We start from the raw sequence: 21,300 nt of genomic DNA on the forward strand, positions 1-21,300 counted from the left end.
TCCAGGAAATGAAGTGATGAAGTTAAATTTCTGCAGTTTTGCCTGGGAATCCCTGTGTTTCTTTAAAGACCAGCGAGAAAGCTAAAGTTCTTCAGGGATGAACGTTGCTTATCATGCACAATAGCAATATTTATGCTTATTTTTATTTATTTCATTCCCTGTGGCACTTATGTACAGTATGAGCTATGCATACGGAATTGGAGACATAACAAGCAACAATGCCAAAAGCTATCTTCATACAGAGACTAAATGAATGTTTATCCAAACATGATTAATGGACCCACATATCCATTTGGAACAACATGCTGTATTTGGCTGGCACACATGAAATTCTAATTGTTTAGGAACCAAACAAATTTGCATGCTTGTCCATGAACACAGCCATTTTTTCTCATTCGTTATTTGGCTAACCTGTCAAGCCGTAGTGGTAGTGTCATGGCATGACAGCAGCTTGGCATGATCTACAACTTGGCATGTGTGCACAAGGGAGCAGGTCGCACATATGTGTGTGTGTGTGTGTGTGTGTGTGTGTGTGTGTGTGTGTGTGTATGTGTGTGTGCGTGTGTGTAATGACTATTTCAAAAAATGTAGCAAGTAATAATTCATGTGCTCTGGCTCAGAACTGCCACATCTCTAACAATGCAGGGGTAACTCCAAGAGCAACTCCTTGGAGACTGTGTTTTTTATGATCATCACCCAAGACAAAATCTATTAAACCAAGCGGCTATTAGAAATGGATTTAACTATGAAGAGCTCAATTGCAGGATGAGTGTCTTTATTTTTGTATCTGAATCAAAATGGAAATGAGTAGTGATGACCTTCAGTAGCCTGCCCATATCAACTGAAACAAGCACAGTTTGTGGTATTGTAGCCAAGGAAGAAATCTCATCTCAACAGCAGTTTCTCTGTGGTTCAGTGCATAATTCAAACTGAGATGAAAGTGAGCTGTTTACATTTTTCACTTGTAAATGATGGAACCTTTCCCATTGTGTCTCGGTAACACCATTTCTCAATGCGAACCGTGATGTGTATGGAATAAATTCTGAGGCTCATTCTAATTAGTATTGTTGGATATGATATATATCAGATAGCAGGTAAATGATAATATCAATTCACTGCTTATTCGTTCTTGGGCCTTTGACACTTTGCATCACGAGACACAGGGTAGGTTGGTCAGATTCATTTTAAGTTTCCTTGATTGATTCTGACTCACAAAGGGAAAAATATCTAGTCGGAGAATTTATTAAATGAATACACATGAAAATGAGAAAAGAACTTCGACCTTCTTTTGCCAGGGTTTTAAATGTGAGCAAAACATAATTGGAAATTTCTAATCGTCAAAGAGCTTATACTGTAGCTCAGATAAAAGAGTTAAGTTTTGAAAAAGGTTCTCCGCATTAATGCAGTTTCAGTGCAAACTCAGCCACTAAAATCCCCCTGGACTCCAGACTCTGGAGAAAAATGGTCACAAATGTACTTCTGAAGAAAACTTAAAATATGCTTCCATAAAAGAGTCGTTGCGCTGCACCACATCTCTTTATGGTTACTAAGTGACTGGTGGTGAACTGAAGTCCATCAATGAGCTTCTCACACGGTTTCATTGATTGATTGAGTGAAGGATTGCAACCATGACCCTCTTAACATGCCTACTACAGGGAACTCTTTCATCAGCAGGATATTGTTTTAATTAGGTTATTATTTGCTTGTTTTAATTTACTTCAGAGTAGGACGCTCTGTCTTTCTTGTGCACTCAGGTGTGCAGCTGACCTCAGCGGAGAAGGGCAAATTCACACACAGTAAACTGCTTCATGTCACAGCGAGGGGAGCGACTTTCATCTTTCTATCAGGATGTGAGCAGTGACTTCATCATACTGTGAATTTGACTTGCGATGCTTTGTTTATTTCTATAGATACATGTGGTTGCTGCTCTTTCCGCACCTCTTCTCAGATCAGTGTTCGAGATCCAGTTGTTACCACCGTGTTGAGTGTTTTCACCACTTATACCATTTATGCGAAAGTGAAGTCAAAGCAGCAATTTCTACCCGCACATGGAATCATGTCAGTGTCACCACCTAAAGGCAATGTAGGTAACCAAGTGAGCTCTTGTGCCACCTGCAGGGAATGAATGTTACAGCGCCTGTTTTATTCTTATTATATTTTTTGTAAATTCAACCTGTACCAGTATTTTAGGCACTTGACCATCAGAAAAGTATGCCCACACCATGCTTAACAGCATTAAAACGTAGTGGGCATCCAGTTACGCAGTGAAGCAGGGGAACACGTAACAGCTCAGCCAGCCGCCTCAGAGCACTATAAAAACAACATACCCACTGAGTAAATACACTCAGGGATGCCTTTAGTATAGTGCAAATTAATTATTGTTGTAAGTTAAGAATCCCACTGTATAACAACATTTAATCATGTAAAATCATAGTCTTTGCCACCCTCTCTCTAAATGCGGTTGTATAAATGAAACTGGCCCATTCTCATTCTGTCTGACTCCCTGCCAGTGCTGTATGCCCTTTACACTGCATCAATTAGTGAGTACATTTTATGGGCCATTTAAACTTGGCTCAAGCAGTTAAGATTATCAATGGTGGAGCTAACAGTATTTGCCCTAAAGAGAAGGCCCTCCCATCAGGATAAGCCTTCCTGTCCTTCCCCGCAGAAGCGGATTGAGATTCAATTGCGGAGTGACATTCCCTTTATGACAGAGTGATCTTGGTATTCACAACTAGGCTGAGATGCCCTCCCGTTTAAATAAGGGCATTTTGTTAATTGTGAATCAGAAAAAAAGCAGATTGGCATTTGTCTGGTGAGAAGGAGAGCATAATCAGGCGGATCGGAGGCTGAGGAGTGGCGACAAGGGCCATTATGTTCTTCCAGAGCCGACACTTCAGAGGAAATGATAACCGGAGCCTAGAGTGACAGAGTAATATCACACACTCCCCTGCACGAGGAGACACATTCCTTTGCTGATGCGGACATGAAGTTAAAAAAAAAAAAAAATCTTTGAATTTAAAACTTCCATTTGACGGCAAATTGATGGCCGCTCCAAGAGCTGCCGACTACTCCACTTCACCCCCTCCAACGATATTAACAGACTGTAATTAATCAAAGTTTTACTTTTTCTAATTGAACCCAACTTTCGATTTGCCGGAAATGAGAACCCCTGACATTGGGTTGTGATGATTTCACATTATGCCAAAGACAATTATGTGCATGTCAAGAGTGTTGTATTACCACTCCTAATAACACCGTGTCCTCTTTCAGAGCCACTGCGGTCATCTTCCATTGCGAGAATACTCTCCAGACAGAAGACGTGTGGGCTGGGGAGATAACAGGGAGGTCACTGCCTTTGCTGCCTTTGTCAGTCCCACGGCATTCAAAAAGGAGCTTGAGTATCTGTTCAAAATAAGTCTGGAGGATGATATATTGGTTCTGTTTGCGAAAATCATTAGTAATAAAAGTGGGGGCTCAGTACACAACACTTACGTGAAATTTGGTCTCTTTTTGGTCTTTGAAAGAAACAATACCTCATTTTTCATTTTCATTTTTCAAACTGTGGCTCACTGTATTCCAGCTGCGTTCTTTTTCTCCATTTGGTCAGACAAAATACAATTAAATCAGTACAAATTGAAAACTCAATTGTGTCAATCATTATGCAAATATGACATGGGGAAATAAAGCAGCGGAAAGAAGCTCAAGTCGAGAAATCAATAGCAATGTAGGCCCCTGTACTTGGAAGCTAGAGAACCGAAGCAGTCACAATGCCTTCAGGATAAATTTTTCTCACTTGCGTAAAGATTGCATTTGCCTTTAAAAATAAATTAAAGATTGATGTATAATCTATTTTGTTCACTGTTTCCATTTTCTGGGCAAATACACCTTGACTTCCTGGTGTATTTAAATCTTTGTCAGTTTTTTTCCTCTTGAGCTCTTTTGAGTTTTGCCTTTTCTCTCCTCGTGTGTCTGTCTGGTTTCCCCGGTGTTCCTCCTTACTGCTTGTGTTACCCTTCTGGATGTTCCTGAGTTTTGTTCATGGCCTTTGTTTGGATCACCAACCTAGTTTCGACTTTAGTTTCACCTGTTCAGTAAGTCTTTTGCCTTTGCAAAAACCTAACGCATGACAGAAATTTTACATTATCTTGCTCAAATATTAGCAATTTGTGAACTATTATGAGAGAATAAGTCCTACTTGACTCCTAGATCATTTAGGAAAACATTGCTGCTATAATGCCAGACAACAGCTGAAGTCACCTTCGTAACTCTTTTCCCGTTCTCTCATTTTTGTTAGAAATGTTTCTCTTTGTGAAAGTGACTTTTTTTTTTTTTTTTTTTTTAAAACACTTAGTAAGGATGTGAGATGGAGACGAAGCTTCCCAAATTACATGAATCAGCCTGTTCAACCAATCTGTTGAACACAGCTCTAGTGGCATCAAATATTGGCAATGCTGACTCATGCAAAAAGCAATTACTGCATAATTTATTACCGTCTATCAGTCGGTAGCTTCAGAGTAAAAATTGAAAATATTCATATTAAAATGCAGGTTTTGGAGTGTTTTGAATAACTCAAATGCAGAATAGTGTAAATTGCAGTTAAGTCTATAAATATCTTGCTGAAAGCTGGATGCTATTTGGGTTCAAGCCTCAAAAGCAGAGGGGAAAATTTAAAAATGTAGTGGCATGCAGGTTTCCTGTATGATGGGTATTCGGTTAAGTATGTTCAAAATGGCTCCAAACCAGCTCTTTGTTGGGGTCCATCTTTTGTGCCAATAACCAATAATGTCCCAGGTGGACTGTCTGGTCAACAGCCCAACCACAGCTACAGCTAACTGTGCCACCTGCACTGAACAGCTGCCACCGACGCACCAAATCAAAGCCTACGAAATATGGCTCCACGAAGGGGTAAGTGAACACTTTATTCATTTATTACCATTCACTTTGCTGTCACAACTGCCCCAAAGGACTGAAGATTGGTGGGGTTGTAAATAGTGGGACAGTATCCTGAAGTGTGGCTTCTTTGCTTCATCCTGCTTTAGTCTCAATAAACACTTTACTAAAGTGTGGCAGTGTGGTGCCTGCTATGATTACACCCACTAGCTGTATCATGATGTGTAAATGTAATGGCTGGGACCTGGGGTCTGAGCGCTGCAGTTATTGAGCTTGGCCCTATTAAATACAGAAACTGATAATCTCTCAACTGCACAAACACTTTACCCATCTCCCATTTCTGTGTAGGTGCAGAGCTATGCAGTGATCAAAACACACTTTTTTATAATAAGGGTTCAAGACAGGAGTTGACTTTTGAAATCTATAGTAGAATCAAAAGTGAGAGTAAAAAAATATTAGATATAACACAGCAGATTCACTGATACTGCTTACAAATCAGAGCAAATATGTTACAGTGAAAATGATTTAGGACCGAGGTTTTGTAATTATTTCTTAAAGGACGTGTGGATTTACAAAAGCACAGGCCAAATATCAGTTGCATTGTCCCAGAAAGAAGCAGCAAGTCCCCTGAATATAGGCTATAAAAACTTTCTGAAATGTTGTATCAGCAACACACCAGCCTCTGACAGCTGTGGCTTGTGCTTCAGCACTAAACAGAAATATAATTTACTATCTCAAATTTACACTTACACATTTCTTATAATAGAGAGTACACTGACACATGATGGTCCAACAAGAGAACTGGTGTGTAAATTCACACACTGCCCTCAAAGTCCACAAAGGAACAAAAAAGTCCATGGTCTTACTGATAACAATCCAAAAGTGCAAAGCATCGCATTCTAGATATGCAAAGTTAGTGAGTGGCTCTACACATGTCAGTGATGTCACACATTGTGATTGGCAAATGTCAGAAATCTTTTACTGCTCACTATTGTGTAAACTATTATATAGGGAGTAGTGAATGAGGGAACGAGGGGGTGGACGGAAAAAACATTAACTGAACAATACTTTGTTATTGACCTGGAATTAGCAACACATTTGCCTCAGACAGCTAGTGCAATGACCAGCTTGGTTAGCAATAAGCTTATCACAGAAAAACTCATTAAAATGTAAAATGACATCCAGAAAAATCTACAGTCAAATAATTGCAATGATAAATATGGTACTAACAAAAATGGTGCCACAAGGCATTAAGGGTGTAGATAAAAAAAAAAACCTGTCGATGTTTGGTTACAGATCAAACACAAACATGGATGTAACAATGTTGGTTTAACTGCAAATATAGGGAGGGTTTGCGACACAATGTTCAACTCACACCAGCTGCTGTTGACAGATTTATAGGTTCTAAAATAAACTGAGGCTTTACTCAAAATGACAGTGGGTAAATCCCCAAATCTTGTCAATATAAGCTAACTTTGCAGCTAAGCTACATTGACACACATAATCTAACAAATTTGTAAAAGTTACTGACAGTTAAACACATTTTCCGACCTGTCCCATCCTAACAGAATAGATTTTTATTTCAGCTGTCATTTCTTCTAATGAACTAGCAGTCTACAAACTGTCTTTTGTTTTTTTTTATTATGTTTTTGCCTTGTTTCAAACGTTCATTTACCTAAACTTAATTAACAGTTATATGGCTGCTCAGAGGCCATGAAAGCAGTACTCCAACCAGGGAGTTTCAAACATTCACTCCTGAGCTTCTAAAGGTGTCCGTTTAAGTATGTAGATTTAAAAACAGGAGCAGTTGTCATCTTTTTTTTTTTTTCTTTTTTTTTTTTGGTTACCATGGATTCTGATAGTGGTTGGCTTTTACTAAGGAACCCTGAACTCACGTAAACAGCATTACCAAAGTTCATTGCTATTACCTATGTTTTTGATTTTATTTTTCTTCATGTAAAGCACTTTGAGCTGCAATTATGTATGAGACGTGCTATACAAATAGTTTATTATTACAGAACAATAAAAAGAAACAAGTCTATAAATGCATTGGTATAAAATGATGAGATGGTGAAGTGACACCTCTGTTTTTATTTATATTAACACAAGCCAAAATAGTATTTTTCAGCTCTTCAAACTCAATGCACTCAGCTCTGCACATGGTAGAAATGATCACATTGGATACAGTGGCTCTGCTTCAGACCTTCGATCAATAACACTACATCAGTAAAGTGTCTTAAGAAAGTAACATTCATGTTCAGTACAACAAAAAAAGAAATAAAATCTGATTTTTTTCACCAGTTCTGTCAAGGTTATGAATATGAATGTATTTGTGCTATCTGAAGGATTTTCTTTGATGCATCACAAAACTTATAATACACTTAAAGATGCGTACATTGTACACTGCACACACTGTTGGTATTATTAAGTTGGACTTGCTCCTTTTACTGTCTTCATTCACCTCTTTGCTCAAACACACAGCAATCTCTGTAGACTGACCTGGGCATATGGGATCAAGACATGGCAAACTATAGCTACCAAATGGTGCAAAACCCTATTTCAAAGTTACACAGGAGAATACATCACATTCAGCAGGACTGAATGTACAATGAATCCTGCTGTTTCTCTGTGGCAATGTTGTATAAACTTTATCCAAACACAATATGCTATTGGAAACGCATGAAAACAATAAAATGAGAACGTATTCAGGCTTCTAACACAAGAAATTGTTATTGCCATGTGACCTATGCTGCTCAGCCAAGATGCACTCATCCACTAACCATTGGATGTTTTCAGCTCAGTAGTCCCCTAGCATAGACAGGAATGATCAATATGGCCCTCTTTTACTGCTTCACTACACAACTGTCTAGTCCTGCAGCTCTGGAATAGCTTGACATGCACAGACATTGAGGTAAACAAACCTAGAATCGCAAAGGTGAGTTTAAAGGGCCCTAAAGGATGCTTCTTTTTAAAATATTTTTCAACTTTGAGTCTTCCTACTTCTCCTCCGCCTCCTTTTTCATTTTTTACTGTCTCTCAGGGGTACACACATTTTTTCAGCTGTAACACCAGAATACTTGGGTACCTCCTCTTTCCATGTCATCCTTTACAGCTCCTGTCCCTAAAAAAAAAAAGGCTGCAGACTGTGTCGCCTGTGATTTGTACCACCATTTTTGAGGTTTTGCAAAGTTGGTAATTTCACTTTAGCTGTATAGTCTTGCTGTGCTCACAACTTGATGCTTTGATTGCTTTTTTACAGAAAAATATGGTTAAAAGTTAGAACAGCACTATAACATGCAGCATTTTTGCATTTTGCTTTTGTGACATACTTTGAGATCCTGCAGTGGTGGTTTGGTGGTGTGTCCAGCCGGCCTTCACTAAAAACAAGCCTGGACTCTAGTGTGGCCCTACCAAAAATACTGTGCTTTTTTTGGCCCCAGGAAACAAATGCCAAAGACCGAAGTCTTACTCATAATATTACTGTCGGTTTAATAAAAAGAAATCCAATCTTTTGCTGTATGGTTGGGGCTGTTTTCAAAAACTTGACAGCCAGTGTCACTTAAACAATAAAAAAATAGTTTAACATCCTCACCATGTATCTTATACCCATTAAGTAAAATGTCTTTAAACAGTTTAAAGCTCATCTCCCTTTTTTCTCTGACCCTCAGATCCACAGTCTTGAGACGCCTAAAAGAAATCCTGCCATAAAGTTACAATCATCCATTTAAAAGAACATCACAAGTGTAAGCAGTGTCTGCTCGTTCTCTCAATATGCTGCTCTTGCCAAACAAGATCCTTCTGCTTTGGGCTTGAGGAGAATTAAGTCATTAGGCTCAGGTCCAAATGAAGTCACAGTGAGTCATTCGTGTTAAAGGTTTTTGCAAGTGTTTTTTTTTTTTTTTGGCTAGTTGAGTACTAAGTCATCAAATCCTTAACACAAGTCCACTTTGACACACCTCGGTGTTTAACGTGCAAATGGATGCTGATGAAGTAAAGAAAAAAAAAACATGCATTAGGCAAATAGGGAGATATGAAACATGAACATTATTTCTTTTAGAAGTGCTAAAAGCTGATGTGTTAATGCCAAATGTGTGACAGTGAATTCCCCTCCACAATGGTTTAGGATATTTAGACGTCACAGTAAACAGTTTGTGCTCATTAAAACGGGTTTATACAACTAAATCCACATCATTTATTGTAGTTTAGGGCTCAAGTTTTGCACTTAAAAACTCCACTGAATTTAGCCTTTTACATTATTTAAATCATGGCCAAAATCGCCTACAGTCATAATTTCCACTGTCTTACTAGTTCCCATAATTATCATCATCATGCTTGAACGCTTTAATTGATGTCTCACCCTGAGAAAACTATTAGTGGCCTAAAAATGTATTTAAAAATTACAGAAAAAACACATAATTAGACTACTGACTTTCTTCTACTCGGATGGTCCTCCATCCATCCCTTCCATTTTTTCTGAACGGTATTCATTCAAATATCTTTTTTTGAACCATAAGAAGCAGGGCATCGACAGAGAGATTATTTAAATTCATTCAAAATTAACGTATCAAAGTTTTTGCACATGCATTTTGTGGGGAAGTATGATAGTAACTGCTTTTGATTTGCACTTAGCATTAATTAATGTATCTGCATACGATAGCATACACACAATTCACTCTAAACATTTATAGTGTCAGGGCCTTTTTGTCCTTGCCACCACAGTATCATCCAGTAATCTTTTTGGGGCTTGCCATATTGTAAGGGTGACAGTTCTAGATATTTTTGTACATTACATTTGATGCTCGTCAAGTGTGAAGGGTACAAGGCAAAACAGCTGAACAGCTCCAGCTGTAGGCATTCTGCACAACATATGCAAATAATAGAGACAAAGAACCTTTGTTACAAGAGCCAAACCTACCACTCGTTTTAGTGATTTGTGGATTTATCTATTGAATTATTGGGTTTATTCATTCATCTTTTAGTTCCAGCTTATGTTGACCTCTAATAAATGGTTCTATATGTATTGCATATTCTGCACAGTCACAATAATTAGTGTCAATGATTAATAAATAGTCAGAGATCCTCTCTACTCCCAGCAGCTACATGAGATCACCAGATGTGCTACGTCTTTTTGATAAAAGACACTTTATGATAACTACGTGTTCCTGTGTATGTGTCATTTTCTAATTACATAGCTGCTGCTGTCAGCTTCTGCACCGACAGTACCACACAATCTTTCATCCATGGATTCACACAGAACAAATTTAACATGATTTCCATATTGTCTGATTTCTATCTTAGAATTTGAAGAGTGGAACGAAGGCACATTTACACAAGCCGGTTCATCTGTTTGAACAATCTACAGGCCCCCTCTTGAATATAGCCCTCAATGCATGCTAAACAGGCTTCTAGATTATCACCATAATCCAATATTGTGCATGTTTCCCATGTTAAGTTCTGGGATACACAGAATAACAATTTCAGATCTTGAATTGGCAGCGTATAATAGGAGTGTAGTCTGTAGGGGAACAGAGCCATTTGTTTAGGAACAGTGCAGGCAGCCCCGGGGTATGGAATAAATATGTGTTTGAAGCTTTTGTATTTCTATGCAAGGGACTGAGCTGTGGTGTTGTGGCTTATGAGAACGTTCTAAGGTTAGAGTAATAGGCTTCCTCTCAAAAAGTAACTACAAAAATGTTTTTGTGTTCAAACATGAGGGTACGATACAGATGCTGCCTCTTCTGCTGTGTCCTTGTGGTGTAAGCACAGAAGCTCATCACCGTTTTGTGGACTGCAGGTTAAGTCTTAAAAAACCATGCCTGTAATCTGCCCATAAACAAACTCTGCAATCACTTTGTCACATTTTATATCCAATGTAGATATTTCCTGATGGAAAGCCACCAAAAAAAAAAAAATAAAAAAAAAATAATAGTTTGCCTCTGACAGATGTTGCTGGTATAATTCAGAGAGGGACGTGTTATTTCCATCTGTAGAGGTGAGAGGCTTTCTGGAAGGCTGAGTGTGCATATTTTTCAGTGAGGAAATTAACTGCTAGACGTTAGGGAAGTTAGGATTGCTTTGCCTTCTGTGTGTGTGTGTGTGTGTGTGTGTGTGTGTGTGTGTGTGTGTGTGTGTGTGTGTGTGTGTGGTGCACTTACACGTAATAGAGTTCTATAACCTGTATTTGATCATGCATTTCATAATCATTAGGTGAGGCCTTGGCTGTGGCATCAGCCTTTCATAGGAGAGCTGCAGTTGTTTATCTGCTTGTGCTACTGCAGACAGCTGTAAATAAATGAAGAAGGAGTAACTCCCGGGAGTATGGGGACACTCTCATTGGGATTTGCCGGCTAGTTTTGTCATGGTAGACTTGGTTCTGCATTTTTTTTCTTTCATACAACTTTTGTCCTTTTTTTTTTCCCATGTTACATTTATTCATTCATCATGTCACAACTTCTTCTTACATTAATTCCTGTCGTAGTAATAGAGTTTTCCCTGATTAATCTTTCACCCATTTTACTCTACAGCCAGTATTGCAGCAGCACCCTACTTATTTAATTTGAGAAACGATCTGAAAGAAAAACTCAGGATAATAAATGTTTTCTCCTCTGGGACACTGTTTGGTACAGGCGACATCCATCTTTGTGGATGCCCCCCCCACCCCCCACACCCCACACCTAACTGATCTGGTTACACATGTGGGTGCATACGTGTTGTCAGTTTACATCACTGTACTGTTGGTCTTGCAATGATAGATAAGAGACAGAGCTTATGCTACACATTTGAATAATATGTTGTATTTGTGCACCTCTGAGTTACATTCATATGGAGAACAAACAAAAGAAGTAAAAAAAATAAAAATAATTAAAAGATGACCAAAATAGGTGAAGTGAACAATATACACTGTCTGGAAAGGCTACACTGAACATATTCTACTTTATGGATAGAGACATCCAAGATACATCTGCACACAGACATTCCTCCTCACAATTAACCGCAAGGAGGTGGAGCTGATGAGGATGTCTCTGGTACGGCAAACAGAAAGGCCTATTCAGTTTTAGCTCCCGCATTACAGTTAAGCTTTGCATACTCCTAATCCTTATTGTCTACAATTAATGAGTTTCTCTCATATTGAGAAACATGCAAATTGAGATTTCTGGTTTGGAGACTGCAATTATGGAAGAAGCTAAGGGATATAAGACCCTAATTATGTGCTATCATTATTGCCATGGCTACTGCTACAGTTGACTTAGTATGCAGGGGTGTAAAGAGGAGTATGAAATATTACGCAATCCAGTGACTGCATGTGATACAATGACTAAAATATTAAAGGGAAAAAACAACACAAAGTGTCATAAGAACAAGTCTTTTGTTTCCATTCACATGCTGATGAACAATACAGCATAACCCACCACTGCAGTCTCACACAATGCAATTTAATTATACCATGCAAACAACAACATAATATGTTTTACAGGAAAACCGTGCTTTGCTTAGTGTTTTGAATTTTTTTTCAAGTTGCGCTCAGAGGAGAGGAAAGGACACAAGCCCACAAGGTGAAACTTAGTCAGAAAAAATGGATGAATCAAGCAAAACAGTGCAATGACAAAACTGATTTGGTGTCATACCGCCTTGCACACTGCAACTCTGCAGAAAACACAATGTTCCATTGTCATGGAAATTTGACACTATTGCATTCACCTCTCAAAACATAAACACACGCCATGGCACATGCTTATTGTAGACACGGCCGTACACACATGCACACATAGGTTCATAAGCGTTCCACATTAACAAACTCACTTTTGTCAGCTTGAGCATTGAATTTAATCTGCTTTGATTTTGCAGCAGACAGAGCACGCAGCCCTATTGTGAGCACCATCATCTCAAAAGAGCTTAGTGGGCAGAACTGCTGTTTGACGGAGGATAAAACACAGTCTTACAGACAGAATCGATGCGCTACTTCTACACTGGCATGGATTATGTTTGCATTCCCTATATCTCTGTCTCCCTAGCTGTATTCAAATGAAAAGATGTCTATCACAGGGTAGCAGCCCCACCACAGCTTCTTCTGCTATACCACCTTTGTGAACGGGCATTTACTCCCAGTCAAATTCATGCACAGGAAGACTGCTCGGATGTATGATCTGTGGAGCAATGCAGCCAACTCACTCTGCACTTTTAACTTCAATGTCATCCACCAGTAGATTTCCCTCAGGGCTTAACTGATTTGTAAATGGCGCAGTTCGCCCCCTTTTGTGCTGCTTACAATGTGCCTTTGAAAAATAGAGAAAAAATAATAAGTTCTATTCCCTTTTATCCTGCATTGTGCCACTCAGTGCACCTGGGGAAGTGTAGCACTTGCATGATAAGAGGAATATTGAAAGAGGAGCCAACTGAATTCAATATTTCAATATTTTTTTTCCCCTACTATTCAGCATTACAGACTTAGAGCACACTCAAGTGTTTTGCATGACATTTTTAGTCAGACATACTTTGACTCATGCCAGAGATATTATTTTGCATAATGGTTTGTATTTGACTCTTAGCAGTCAAGCTTCATACTGAATGAATAAATATTCATCCATTAATTATTCATCCACTTTTATATTGATCTCATGAAGTGATTAATCTGTCTAAAGCCCAAGCCCCGTCTCAAGAATCCCATAACATATTAATCACAGGTACAACCCACAAGAACTCCTGTTGCGTTGTCTTGGCGACACAGGCTGTGCGGGTGCGAGAGGGCAGGGTCTTTGAACTATACAAAAGATAAGCCTTGTAATCCTAGTGAAGAATTCTTAGACCCATCACTTTTATATTACAAGAGGGTCATGATGTTCACATCAAACCAGAAGACTTGGCCTCCGACACCTTCCCTGTGTGAAGGGCCATGGGTAATCGGCACATCCTTTAAAAATGAGCCATTGCTCCACAAGATTTCCTGCCTTAGTATCTAGCTCATACACCCTCAGTCACTGCTGCCAGGCACAGTGTACGATTGCAGGGGCAGCTCTTTCCCCTAAGAGGCCTGTGGTGAGCTAAGCGAGCTGGTCACACAGCCAGAGCCAAAGGATTCTGGGTAGTTGAAAGCAGCTTTTCCGTCACAGCTACCTTCAAAGACCAGGAAGCCTTCCACAACACAGGGACATAGGATCAAAGGCCCAGAGAGCTCTTTCTAATTAGTAGGTGGGAATCCTGTAAATGCACTACACACTATTGTCTGCCACTGTCACATTAGTGATAGCAAAGGTTGAGCAAAAGAGGCAATAAGAGGATGTAGCAGGATGAGGGAGGAAAATGAGGGAGGGGAGTGCAAGAGAGAGAGAGGGAGAGAGAGAGAGAGAGAGAGAGAGAAGGACGAGATGAGAGAGGGGACACACAGTCCCATTGTGTAAACGTGAATGTTCTGTGTGTGCGTTGGTTTGTCCCAAAGTGAATGGCATGCGTAGGTGTGCACTAATGTAAATCAAGAATGCAAAGTCACAGCACCCTGTTCTCCTCAGTAACAATCTCCCACAAGGCGGCGGTGACCTCCTTCTCAAAGTCTCTTGTCGGGCACCGCATCTGCTCCAGTAACACGGTTGTTATCGAACTCCATCAAATCATCATACCTCACAGAAAAAAATATAGGCTACATTTCTTCATACCCTGGGTCTTATTTCGTTGTTTTGACTTGTATTCACACCAGTTTTAATATGAACATTTTTACTCAGAAACCTCTTTGTAAACGTGTGCAGGCAGTTCAGCTGAAACTGGTATGTATCCCATTTTTCTACAAACTGCTGACTAATGTCCTTAATCCTTGTCAGCTAGCTGCGATCGCTAACTGTTCACTGGACAGTTACAATGATATATGGCTTGGGTTAAGTTGAATCACTTACTGCCAAACTGCAAGCACACCCAACTACAGTGTACGGTTTTCATCCATGTTGAACCAAAAGGTTGTGACAAATGGATGTTACCTGGATGTACTGAGCATGTGTGTAGCCCGCTAACAGACTTTGCTTTTGGTTTATTCTGAGGAAGGCTCTTCCTTAGCACCTCAAGAAAGATCAATCCACTCACTGCCAAATCAGGAAGTAGCATGCCCCATAAATGAGCGCAAAGCCCTTCTTTCACTGGTCTGACTTCGAAATCACTGGAGCGTGAACAAGGAGCTGGAGGAGTACATACACACTCATGGAGCTGGAGTTTTATCCAGGTAACCTCAATTTTGTATGTGCTGCACCCTCTAACAGGCTTTACTGTTGGTTAAAACTGGAGGCAAAGGATATTAAGGATGAAGTGCTCATGGGCCCATATATGCGATCACAGACCCACCAGTGGGCTGCTGTCTAACTACACTACACCTGTGTGCCCAGGAGCCAAAAGGCAGCACTGAGCCAGATGGTCCTCTCTCAGAAAGCGCCACAGTTAAAGTATAGAAGGAACACCACAGGCAGATGTTTCTACCGTGACACCCTTGTACAAATCTATGCCCCTTGTGAAGCGTGCTCTAAAGGACTGTGATCCACCACCTTGTACACATTCTGAATGGCATCATGCAACCAAAGAGCTAGCCTGTGGGTTGAGATTCACCCAGATCTGCAACCCATGGCAGACAAAATACAAAAAAAAAAAGAAGACAGAAGCCAAGACAAAATGCCTACACCGCACATGCAAGGGGTCACCTTCTCATATTCCTCCTCAGACTCAATTTCAGAGTGGGGCTGACACTTTTTCTAATTTCCCTTTGCAGACTAGCGGTTTCCCCTCCCTCCCATCTCAGATGCCTGGGGTTCAACCAGACTGGCAGTGCAGTGGTGAGCATTTGTCAGCACAGATTGACTTTTTTGCCCCATGAGGTGTCGATATGCTGCACCTGACAGGCCGCTGGCTCTGCGCAGTTTGCCTGCCTTGTTAAGTCTGACACTGACACGAAGTGACTGGGTGAGAACTGACACACAGAGGGAAATCCACGGCTACAGCAAATATTTGATGATGTGATTTTCGCTGGATTGGAGATGGAAGCCGATGTTGACATTTATGTAACATCTGCACAGTCTAGTCGTCAGTCGGTCTCTCTCCCTTGTTTTATCTCTGCCCTCTCTCTGCCTCACTCTCTCTATCTCTCTCTCCCCTTCAGTATGTGTTTCCACAATAGCAATGCCACCAGGAAATATTTCACCTTTGTGTATTCTGCAACACCATTTGTAAGAAAGAAATAAAGGACTAGAGACGCCTAGTTTCTAAAGCAATTAGCTGACAGGTGATTAGAGCTTAAGTGCCAGGTAAATGCCAGGCACGTGTCACCTGGCATCTTCGAAGCTCTGCCACTGCTGGTCGTCAATATACTGTATGACTTCACATGCCACCACATGCTGGCCTAAAGCATACATAATGTATCACAGAACCAGAATAGTTTCATATGTCCCTTTATGTTGAGATAAGATAAAACACACTTCCCATGGAGCATTGCTGTACCAACATCTACGTGTACAAACATTTAAATGCCAACAGGGAACATATGACAGAATATATAATATTTCTCTTTCATTTGGAAAACTTCTGAAACCTCTAACAGTCTATGAACCAGAGATGATTGCAACTATCCCTATGCAAGAGATATAAGATGTCACAAAGGGAACAGAGCGAAAAATGAAACCATCCAGATGTTTGAAAAAGGATTGGAATGGTAAAAAAAAAAAAAGAACTGAATGCTAAATCACTCCCTGTAGCAAGCTGAACAAACACACTACAATCTGCTTTTGACAAAGTAGGAAGGGCAGAAACAAAAAGAAAACAGTGAAAACAGATTTTTTTTTTTCTTTTCCCACAGAGTCTGGGATGGTTTCAGTGGGGCCATGAGAACACAGTAATGACTTTAATGAAGAGGACTTGTTCTTAATTGAGATTAGATTTCTGTTTTATCTAGCTGCCACATCAAGGATCCTTTAGTTCCAGTCTGAATGGCGTCTCATTGTGGTCCATTACGTGGTTGATCGACCATGTTAATTTAAACTGCATGCCATCAGTTAGCTGGTATAATTCTCACAGACTACAGTGTAGAGCCCTTCTGCTATTAAGTGTCAGAGGGTGGAGGAAAATATACTTTTCGGTACATGTTTATATTGATGTGTTGTCTCCTTTCCTGTTGTGTGGCACATTGCGGTGACATAGTAAACGTTGTTACTCCCTCTGATCGCACTCGTGTTTCACATGGCAGAGACATGTCACATGTTTGACCATGTGACCATGTTGGATAGACTATACGTCTGACAGCTTGAGTGTACTCCGCCCCCCTCCTGCAAGGCAGGCTAGCAGAAAGTGCCTTTTAGTGCAATTACATGGGTTTCTACACATCAATTAGCAATCCAATTAAGTCTTGATGTGATGAATAGCGGTGAATAGGAGCAGAGGAGCTACTGATCTCGCTAATAATGATTTCACCGATTACACTGATCAGTCAGTGGCTAAGAAGACAGACACACCAAGGTCATCAATTAACACGCAGAGGGAACGGTTGGGGGGCGTGGGGGGGTGGGGGGGTGAGGAAGGCGGATACACAATGTTATCATGTGCAGAATAATAGCAGTATAAAAGTTCTAAATGGTTTGCATTCTCTACACGATATCCATAATAATATATTTCTTCATGGTGAAAAGCATGACGCAGTGTTTTAACTGAGTAGTCTTGATGAGGGAACTTATCCATGACAGATAAATGAATAATATTTTTTAAGGCAATTCATGAGTTGATTAAATGAAAATTAATCTACTTTAGTGCTATTTCAGCTTCCTAGTACAAATATGTTCTACAGTTCATTTGTCATTTAATTGTATTTGGCACTCATTGTGTGTGTTTGTGTGTATGTGTAGATTGTGCATCATTTGGTTTGTGTTTTTGCTCATTTTACACACATGCATATTTTGATAGTCTCACAGCGCATTAGCTCCACACATTGATCAGTGTTCAGTATGTTAACGCACGCGGCTATATATCACATTTAACAGCAGATTGAGAATTTATAGGAGACGGTTTCACTGTAATTTTTCATCCTTGATGGTCCATCACTGACCAGCATTACTCTGGAGCCTGTTATTGTTTTCAGTGTCCCAGAAGTTGCAAAGTCAAGTTAAAAGGATAAAACAATTATTATTCTGACTCATGAGCTAGAAAACTGTTGAGTTGTTTCAACCTTTTCCCCTCATGCCACCTTTAGAGCACTGAGCACCTTCCTAATATTTGAAGGTTCACGCATACTTGGTTACTGTGGGCCACTGGTTAATTCTATTTGGGTCAGTGACTTTAATGAATTAGATTTCATTCCTTTTTTGCACTCGCTCCCCCTCCCACTTTGTCAAGCTCTGATTAGATATTTTAGCACTTGAGCCACACACTCCCTACAAAGTGAAGGTTCTGGGAATTAAATTAAAGGAAGGACAACACAGATACATTAACGTTGGTTAGGAAAGTCAAACATCAGTCATCGGCATGTAAACTGTTTAAAAATTAACTTCTGTCAAATTTCAAATGAGTTGTTAAGGACAAGCTGAAAACACACAAAAAGGAAGCAGTCATATTATCAGACTTTTTTTCAGATGTTATGCCCTGCACTTTCAGTCACACGTCACGTTTCTATGCAACCACTAAATACACTCTTTCATGTTCTTCTATATAAAGGAAAATACATTAAATATGTAAAATTATGAACTATACATATTGAATTCATTCATTCATAATCACTAAGCCTGCATAAGGTCAGTGTGACTGGAGCATATCAGCATGCATTTTCAAACCTGTCTCGATTTAAGTTTGAAAAGAACATTTTTTTTTAAATTTAGATCCAGTCAGTACTTAACTTTGTGCTACAAAATGTTCTGCCCATGTAGCACCTTCATGAAGAAAAAAAATCTTGCACACTTTAAATCTGTGTGCCTCTGCATTAATGCTGCTCAAGCACAAAGCTCTTTGCCCTCCACCCACTGCATTCATCTGTATCATCTTCCCAACATTTTCAAATGCTTTACAAATCAAACATTTCAATTTCCACTCAGTGAGACAACCTTCATGACAGCATTGACCTGATTCCAAGCAATATTTGTTTCACTTACTTCTACAGATGCTTCCTCCACCAGCTCCTGGGAAACTGTGCCTGTCTGTGGGTTCAAGGGAGCTATAAGTCACTGAGCATAATTATCACAAACAGAATATGGGAAACACATGTAATTTAGCAGTGCACATGACCATCAAACAAATTTGCTACTCTGCAGTGAATCAAAGAATGAAAATTAAATGGACCTTTTAATACCAAACAAATGTCTGGTCTTGTCCATTTTCTGTTCCCACCATCTGGCTGACAAGTTTAAAGCATCATAATAAAAAAACTTTTTCATCAGACATATGGTTGTAGCAAATTTAAAATATGATAAAGTTGCTGTAATTCATTAGGCAGCATTAAAAGTTTTTTTTCTTTCTTTCTTTCTTCCTCATTAACTAACAAAGTACAGCAGCTTCAGAATAATTAATTTTCAGTAAGGCAGTTAACAATCTCTACATTACAAAATCAGACAATGATTAGTGTTTTCAACATAACACTTGCCTCCTCACGTATCACCTAGCAACATCAGGTAGCTCACTGTGAAATGTAGGGTTGTATTTTCCTCAAGTGAAAGTAAAAGTGGCATGCTGACCTCTCTTCTTATAAATTCTTAACCCAGTAGATGTGCTGTCAACTGTCAATCATCTCTAGTTATGGGTGGAACTAACTAGGGAATATCATATTGACTTGTTATAGACAAAGTTTAAATAGCAATAGGTATTCACATGTTATCACCTACAGTATATGTCCTATTTAAATGGGTTTCATTACTAAAATGTTTTCCAATCACCTCCATACTGTGGCCAACTTGGGCAAACGCGCTGCAACGGCCCAAAACACTCCCAGTAGCAAAAAACAAGCTGCAAAATTCATAAACGATGCAGATTCGAAAAAACACATATGAAAATACAAAACCAACAGGAACGCGCTGCAAATGAAAAAACGTGCTGCAGGAAGCCAAAACAAAGACATGAACAGCAAACACGCTGCAAATACGGAAACGAGGCAACAGCAAAAACACACAAACCCCCAAAACAAATGCAACAACAACAACAACAACAACAAAAAACACCGCATGTGCATATTCAGACAACACAACGGAAGTGCTCCAGGCCTCTAGGGGGAGCAACTTGACCATGAGCTTGAGCTTTTACCCGAGTCGTGTCTGTGTGTTTTTGTTGTTGACTCGTTAGTCCCCATGGTCAGTCTGCCTTTGCGTTGGTCTTAGCTCTTTATTTTGTCGGAGGTCTTTTTAGACAAATACGTGGTTTCTTCAATGGAGGGAATTGTGGAATGCTTATGTTCATAAACAGGGCCAGCGGTTTAACAGGAGGGACTCACAAGCACTAACATGCACTCGCTGCCAGACCAGATACCAAAACAAAGAACAGAAACTGAGATTACAACACACACACACACACACACACACGCACGCACGCACACACACAGGGGGTGTAACTTCATCCTCTGCTCAGGACACCATTACTCCACTATGCTGTATATTTGCATAGAAAATAGTTGTTTGCTGCTATATTATTGTTTAAATTTTAGTTTACAGAACCTTAAAGTAGTACAAAATGGAATGTCTTGGTATTGTACTTAAACCTACACATTGGTGTTCATCAAGTAAGATAAATACCAACTGTCTTGTAAGTTGCCCAGTTATAAACTTTTAAATCTTACATAAAGGCACAAAGAATACAGAATGGTAAAACCGCAGCACCTCTCAAAGCTGTATATGTTCATATGGTCCCATTTTCAATGACGCAGCACGACACTTACGTAGGGCTTGGATTGTGAATATTTTACATCAAGCTTTACCATAGCAGAACCTGTGTAATAAACACTGATCTTTGTCTCCTTGAAAGTCATATGATGTGCAGAGTCAAAACTATGAAAACATATTAGTAGAATAGCATTGCAATTCATAAAATGGGAATGAGAGGGATAGAAAGATTGAGGGCTTTATTCATCAACTTATTAAACCCTTCCCACTGGAGACTAGATTAACATAATGCTGTGGAGAGCGGTATACTTCTATCACTACTGTTGCCCTTGACCACAGACAGCTCATCATGAAAAATGAAGTGCTATGTCTATTCAAATATTCCAACAACATACTGGGTGCAAGCACAGTCACACTATGCCTTCATAAAAATTAACAGCAAAAAAGAATAGCACTGTAATTTGATTTTAGCTTTAGAAGTCTCAGTATTGTCTTTCTCTTCGTAAAAAAAAAAAAGCCATTTCTAAATCCTCAGTACATCCAATATAGTTTAATTTCTTCTCTTCCATAACAGGTAATTATTTACATTCACTGCAACAAA

General features: G+C 39.5%; 1 long non-coding RNA gene across 1 annotated transcript in view; it reads right to left on the reverse strand.

Annotated features, from left to right (window-relative positions):
- The window catches only part of LOC130175960 (uncharacterized), a 39,326-nt gene extending 19,271 nt beyond the window's left edge, over nt 1–20,055 (reverse strand). The window contains exons 1-2 of the long non-coding RNA XR_008828808.1: nt 19,764–20,055; nt 18,987–19,031 (exon numbers count right to left, since the gene is read on the reverse strand). This is a non-coding gene — a long non-coding RNA (uncharacterized LOC130175960). The remainder of the gene's footprint in view (nt 1–18,986; nt 19,032–19,763) is intronic.
- Nucleotides 20,056–21,300: the final 1,245 nt, after the last annotated feature.

This window comes from Seriola aureovittata, chromosome 2, assembly GCF_021018895.1.
Source record: "Seriola aureovittata isolate HTS-2021-v1 ecotype China chromosome 2, ASM2101889v1, whole genome shotgun sequence".
Taxonomy (NCBI): Eukaryota; Metazoa; Chordata; class Actinopteri; order Carangiformes; family Carangidae; genus Seriola; species Seriola aureovittata.